Here is a 7,855-nt window from a genome sequence, read left to right as displayed (position 1 = left end):
CAAGTTAGAATGTTAAAGAACATAAACATATTACAATTTAATGTACATATAAATTCAATACATATACAATTATTGTAACTATGACACAGTAGAATATCAAAATGATATTTTTGAAATGTATACAAGCTTAATGTTCTATTTATTCAAAACACAAATAATCGATTTTGCTGGTGAAGTGGGGAAGACGGCCGAAAGGAAGCTTCTCCGGAGTGCAGCTACCACCAAGTGAGACAGAACCAGAGCAATACCCATGCCTCCGAGCGAGGTACCGGTTTTGTTTTAAAGAAACTGGTTGAACAACGGGATCAACCCCCCAAAAAGGCAGCAAAAGCAGCCCAAAGGCATCCAGCTGAGGCAAGGCGGTGCACTGCCCCACCTGGAAAGTGTAACAGGCACGGAGGATGGCCGGGGGCATCACCTCCTCAGTTCTCTGAAGCACATACAGCAATTCACTCTTTGGCAGCACACAGACCAGGAAAACGCCACCTTGCTGAGAACCATCCAGAGTCGCAGACCCAGGCAATAGCCCAGGCCGACAAGTGCCTTGTTAACGCAGACCAGGGCGGAGATTTGGACTAATACCAAGAAAGCTTGCAAAAAGGAACTGCCCGTCCCACAGATGGGAGGGTTGAAAGTGGGGAGGGGGATACGACCAGACAGGACCCTCCCCAACAAGACACAGCAACCAGAGTCCCTCTCCCGGGAGAGTTTCACAATTAACATATCCTCCACCTGGGAACAGAGGGCTTGGCAGAAGGAAAGAGCCCACCATTGGGAAGGTGGGGTTAACCCCACCAGTATGGAAACCAGGCAAAGAATAAACAGCAGCCTGGCTGGGACCAAGGCAGCCCAGCAGCGCCTCCACAGGCAGACAACGGACAGACTGTCTCAAGAGGCACACTGACACAGGCGTTTAAAAAAAGAAAAAAAAAAGCCTCATATGAGAAAAATAACCCCAACTATAACAGAAAGGATGTCCACTCACAGAAGATGGAAAGAAACCAGTGCAAAAAGGACGAAAACATCAAAGTCCAGAACGCCTCTGCTCCCCAGAGAGATCACAACAACTCACCAGCATGGCAACAAAACAGGTCAGAAAACAATTTTGACAAACTGACAGAAGCAGGCTTCAGAAGATGGGTAATAACAAACTTCTCTGAGCTAAAAGAACATGTTTTAATCCAATGCAAAGAAACTAAGAACCTTGAAAAAAGATTAGATGAAATGCTAACTAGAATACCCAGCCTACTTTTTGTCTGACAGCTTAGCGTGGTTGCAGGGTTCGCTGCTGCTCTCCGAGCTTCGCAATGCTGCCCAAGAACGACAAGAAGAAAAAAGATGCTGGAAAGTTGGCCAAGAAAGACAAAGACCCAGTGAACAAATCCGGGGACAAGGCCAAAAAAAAGTGGTCCAGAGGCAGAGTTTGGGACAAACTCAATAACTTAGTCTTGTTTGACAAAGCTACCTATGACAAACTCTGCAAGGAAGTTCTCAACTATAAACTTATAACCTCAGCTGTGGTCTCTGAGAGACTAAACATTTGAGGCTCCCTTGCCAGGGCAGCCCTTCAGGGGTTTCTTAGCAAAGGACTTATCAAACTGGTTTCAAAGCACAGAGCTCAAGTAATTTACACCAGAAATACCAAGGGTGGAGATGCTTCAGCTGCTAGTGAAGACACATGAAAGGTCCAACCAACTGTACATTTGGAAAAATAAAACTTTAGTAAATCAAACAAACAAACAAACAAAAAAGAATAACCAGCCTAGAGAAGAACATAAATAACTTGATGGAGCTGAAAAACACAGCATGAGAACTTCATGAAGCATACACAAGTTTCAATAGCCAAATTGACCAAGCAAAAGAAAGGATATCAGAGATCGAAGATCAACTCAATGAAATAAAAAGAGAAGGCAAGAAAAGAGAACAAAAGAGTGAAAAGAAATGAACAAAGCCTCCAGAAATATGGGATTATGTGAAAAGACCTAATCTACACTTGATCAGTGTACCTGAAGAGGATGGGGAAAATGAATCCAAGCTGGAAAACACTTGAAAATATTATCCAGGAGAACTTCCCCAACCTAGCAAGCCAGGCCACTATTCGAGTCCAGAAAATACAAAGAACACCACAAAGATATTCCTCAAGAAGAGCAACCTCAAGGCACATAAGTGTCGGATTCACCAGGGTTGAAATGAAAGAAAAAATGCTAAGGGCAGCCAGAGAGAAAGGTCGGGTTACCCACAAAGGGAAGCCCATCAGACTCACAGTGGATCTCTTGGCAGAAACCCTACAAGCCAGAAGAGAGTGGGGGCCAATATTCAACATCCTTAAAGAAAAGAACTTTCAACCCAGAATCTCATATCCAGCCAAACTAAGCTTCATAAGTGAAGGAGAAATAAAATCCTTTACAGACAAGCAATTACTGAGAGATTTCGTCGCCACCAGATCTGCCCTATAAGAGCTCCTGAAGGAAGCACTAAACACAGAAAAAAACATCCAGTACCAGTCACTCCAAAAACATATCAAATGGTAAAGTCCAAAGATGCAATGAGGAAACTGCATTGACCAACGGGCAAAACAAACAGCCAGTAACAAAATGGCAGGATCAAATTCACACATAACAATATTAACGTTAAATGTAAATGGCCTAAATGTCCCAATCAAAAGACACAGACTGGCAAACTAGGTAAAAAGTCAAAACCCATTGGTGTGCTGTATTCAGTAGACCCATCTCACATGCAAAGACACACACAAACTCAAAGGGATGGAAGATCTACCAAGCAAATGGAGAGCAAAAAAAAAAGCAGGGATTGCAATTTTAGTCTCTGATAAAACTGACTTTAAACCAACAAAGATCGGAAGAGACAAAGAAGGACACTACATAATGGTGAAAGGATCAATATAACGAGAAGAGCTAACGATCCTAAATATATATGCATCCAATACAGGAGCACCCAGATACATAAAGCAAGTTCTTAATGACCTACAAAGAGATTTAGACTCCCACACAATAATAGTGGGAGACTTTAACACTCCACTGTCAACATTAGACAGATCAATGAGACAGAAAATCAACAAGGATATACAGGACTTGAATGCAGAACTGGAACAAGCGGACCTAACAGACATCTACAGAACTCTCCACCCCACAGTCACAGAACATACCTTCTTCTCAGCACCACATTGCACTTACTCTAAAATGACCACATAATGGGAAGTAAATCACTCCTCAGCAAATGCAAAAAAACAGAAACCATAACAGTCTCTCAGACCACAAGGCAATCAAATTAGATCTCAGGATTAAGAAACTAACTCAAAACCACACAACTTCATGGAAACTGAACAACTGGCTCCTGAATGTTGACTGGATAAACAATGAAATGAAGGCAGAAATAAAGATGTTCTTTGAAACCAGCAAGAACAAGGACACAACATACCAGAATCTCTGGGACACATTTAAAGCAGTGTCTAGAGGGAAATTTATAGCAATAAATGCTAACATGAGAAACAAGGAAATATCTAACATTGACACCCTACAAGAGGAGCAACATCAAAACAACTCAAAAGCTAGCAGAAGACAAGAAATAACTGAGATCAGAGCAGAAATGAAGGAAATAGAGACACACACACAAAAAAAACCCTTCAAAAAAATCAATAAACCCAGGAGCTGGTTTTTCGAATAGATCAACAAAATAGACTGCTAACCAGATTAATAAAAAAGAAAAGAGAGAAGAATCAAATAGATGCAATAAAAAACGATAAAAGGGTATCACCACTGATCCCACAGAAATACAAACTACCATCAGAAATTACTACAAACAACTCTATGCACATAAACCAATAAACCTGAAAGAAATGGATAAATTCATGGACACCTGCACCCTACCAAAACTAAACCAGGATGAAGTTGAAACCATGAACAGACCAATAACAAGGGCTAAAGTTGAGGCAGCAATTAACAGCCTATTAACCCAAAAAAGTCCAGGTCCAGACAGGTTCATAGCCGAATTCTACCAGACATACAAAGAGGAGCTGGTACTAATCATTCTGAAACTATTCCAAACAATACAAAAAGAGGGAATCCTCCCCAACTGATTTTATGAGACCAACATCATCCTGATACCAAAACCCTGCAGAGACTCAACAAAAAAAGAAAACTTCAGGCCAATCTCCATGATGAACACAGATGTAAAAATCTTCAATAAAATACTGGCAAACTAATTGTAACAGCACATCAAAAAGGTTATCCATCATGATGGATTCAAGCATACAAAAACAAGGGAAGCTGGATAACTGTATGTTCAAATTCTTTTAACAAGTGCAAAATTTCTTAAAGAAATATGCTCATGCATGGCTAAGGCAAAAAGAAGAAACATTAAAAAAAAAAAAAGAAATAGGGCTGACTGGGCACGGTGGCTCATGCCTGTAATTCCAACACTTTGGGAGGCTAAGGCAGGTGTATCAGTTGAGGTCAGGAATTCAAGACCAGCCTGGCCAACATGGTGAAACCCCATCTCTACTAAGAATACAAAATTTAGTCAGGCATAGTAGTGCCTATAATCCCAGCTACTCAGGAAGGAGAACCACTTGTACTAGAAAGGCCGAAGCTGCAGTGAGCCAAGATTGCATCACTGCACTCCAGCCTGGGTAACAGAGCAAGACCCTTTCTCAAAAAAAAAAAAGAAAAGAAAAGAAAAGAAATACGGCTACATTATTTATTAAACAAACACTGTTGACTCAGTCACCAGAAAGCCTGTGCATAAATGAGCAGTGAGATATTCAAGCACAGCACACATACACTACTCAGGACAGCTGTCGTAAGAGTTCCATGCTCATTTCCTTGTGGACACACCAGCAACTCACTCTGCTATGATCCTCCAAGACACCTCATGAATAGAATTAGAGACATCTGGGTCAAATCAGCTGTCACTGTCATCTTCTAGTCTCCCAAAGTGTCAGGTAATGTGTTAGCAAGATTGCTGCTCACACATCATCTATCAAATACTGAAAATATCATTTTAAGAAATCCGGCAGGGCACGGCAGCTCACACCTGTAATCCCAGCACTTTGGGAGGCTGATGCAGGCAGATCAAGAGGTTAGGATTTTGAGACCAGCCTCCCAACATGGCGAAACCCTGTCTCTACTAAAAATACAAAAATTAGCTGGGTGTGGTGGCACGCACCTGTAATCCCAGCTACTCATGAGGCCGAGGCAGGAGAACTGCTTGAACCCAGGAGGTGGAGGATGCAGTGAGTCTAGGTCACACCACTGCACTCCAGCCTTGGCAACAAGAGCAAAACTCCATCTCAGGAAAAAAAAAGAATACTCAAATACAATAAGCTGTCTTTTTAGATGGATATAATTGTTATTCTTATTTTACAGCTAAAGAAATGGACTCAGGAGAGAGATCCAAGATGGCCGACTAGCAGCAGCTCAGGATTGCAGCTCCCAGTGAAAGCACAGAGAGTGAGTGGACGCCACACTCCCAGACGAATTTTTGTTGCCCACAGACCAGGAGATTCCCAGCGGAGGAGCCTCACGGGTCACCAGTGAGACTCTTTTGGCCAGCGCGGCTGTTTTGCCAGCGCTCCAGCATGGCGGTTCTCAGTGCGGAGTATACAGGACTGCGTGCCCTGTTAGTTGGCGTTTGGATCTCCAGGAAGGCAGAGTCGCCCATTCAGCTGATTGAAAAGGGGACTGAAGCAGGAAGCCAGACCAGGAGACTCCTGGGCAAAAAAGCACCACAAATCTCAACGCCGCTGTTTCAGCTGGCACAGTGGGTGCCACAAGGGAAATTACACAGATTCCAGCACCTTTTCAATTTCAACAGGCGACTGGAACACCTGGGAGAGAATCAACCATTCAACTAAAAAAAAGGCTCTGAGACAGGGAGCCAGGTGATCAGGCTCAGCTGCTCCCGCCCCCACAAAAAAACAGCAATTGGAAACACTGAGGATTGAGAGTTTCACAGCAAGCACAGCTGAACCTGGGAAGGTCCAGCACTGTGGGGGAGGGGCATCCACTGAAGGAAAACTAAGAAACAGAAAAAACTTCATCACCAACAAGCTGGATGTCCACTCAGAAACCCAATCTGAAAGTCAGCAATTACAAAGACGACAGGTGGATAAATCCATAAAGATGGGAAGAAACCAGCGCAAAAAGGCTGAAAACACCCGAAATCAGAATGCCTCTCCTCCTACAGAGGATCGCAGCTCCCCATCAGCAAGGGAACAAGGCCTGATGGAGAATGAGTGTGATGAATTGACAGAATCAGGCTTCAGAAGATGGATAATAAGAAACTTCTGTGAGCTAAAAGAACACGTTCTAACCCAATGCAAAGAAACTAAGACCCTTGAAAAAAGGTTTAACAAAATGCTAATGAAAATAGACAATTTAGAGAGGAATATAAGTGAATTAATGGAGCTGAAAAACACAATACGAGAACTTCGCAAAGTATGCACAAGTTTTAACAGTTAAATTGATCAAGCAGAAGAAAGGATATCAGAGGTCGAAGACCAACTCAATGAAATAAAATGAGAAGACAAGATTAGAGAAAAAGGGTAAAAAGGAATGAGCAAAATCTCCAAGAAATATGGGACTATGTGAAAAGACCTAATCTACGTTTGATAGGTGTACCTGAATGTGATGAAGAGAATGAATCCAAGCTGGAAAATATTCTTCAGGATATTATCCAGGAAAATTTTCCCAACCTAGCAAGACAGGAAAATACTCAACTCCAGGTAATACAGAGAACACCACAAAGATATTCCTCAACAAGAGCAACCCCAAGGCACATAATCCATCAGATTCACCAGGGTTGAAATGAAGGAGAAAATACTAAGGGCAGCCAGAAAGAAAGGTCAGGTTACCCACAAAGGGAAGCCTATCAGACTCACAGCAGAGCTCTCAGCAGAAACCCTACAAGCCAGAAGAGAATGGGGCCAATTTTCAACATCCTTAAAGAAAAGAACTTTCAACCCAGAATTTCACATCCAGCCAAACTAAGCTTCATAAGTGAAGGAAAAATAAAATTTTTTGTGAACACGCAAGTACTCAGAGATTTCATCACCACCAGGCCTGCTTTACAAGAGCTTCTGAAAGAAGCACTACACATAGAAAGGAACAACCAGTATCAGCCATTCCAAAAACATACCAAAAGGTAAAGAGCATCACCATAATGAAGAATCTACATCAATTAATGGGCAAAACAGCCAGCTAGCATTAAATGGCAGTATTAAACTCACATATATCAATATTAATCCTAAATTTAAATGGACTAAATGCCCCAATCAAAAGACACAGACAGGCAAATTGGATAAAAAGTCAAAACCCATCGGTATGCTGTATCCAGGAAACCCATCTCACATGCAAGGATACACAAACGCTCAAAATAAAGGGATGGAGGAAGATTTACCAACCAAATGGAGAGAGAAAAAATAAAAAAAAGCAGAAGCTGCAATTCTCGTCTCTGATAAAATAGACTTTAGAGCAACAAAGACCCAAAGAGACAAAGAAGTACATTACGTAATGGTAAAAGGATCAATGCAACAAGAGCTAACGATCCTAAATATATATGCACCCAATACAGGAGCACCCAGATACATAAGGCAAGTTCTCAATGACTTACAAAGAGACTTAGACTACCACAGAATAATAGTGGGAGACTTTAACACCACATTGTCAATAATAGACAGATCAACAAGATAGAATATTAACAAGGATATCCAGGACTTGAACTCAGACCTGGAATAAGTAAACTTAATAAACATTTACAGAACTCTCCACCCCAAATCCACAAAACATATATTCTTCTCAGTATCACATCACACCTATTCTAAAAGTGACTACAGGCCGGG

General features: G+C 41.8%; 1 pseudogene; it reads left to right on the top strand.

The window, feature by feature from the left end:
* Nucleotides 1-1,307: 1,307 nt before the first annotated feature.
* LOC105714948 (small ribosomal subunit protein eS25-like) lies at nucleotides 1,308-1,682 on the top strand (annotated as a pseudogene).
* The last annotated feature ends 6,173 nt before the right edge of the window (nucleotides 1,683-7,855 follow it).

This window comes from Aotus nancymaae, unplaced genomic scaffold (genome assembly GCF_030222135.1).
Source record: "Aotus nancymaae isolate 86718 unplaced genomic scaffold, 86718_ANA_hifiasm-v0.15.2.pri h1tg000012l, whole genome shotgun sequence".
NCBI classification, from domain to species: Eukaryota; Metazoa; Chordata; class Mammalia; order Primates; family Aotidae; genus Aotus; species Aotus nancymaae.
This window is presented reverse-complemented; position numbering and strand designations above follow the sequence as displayed.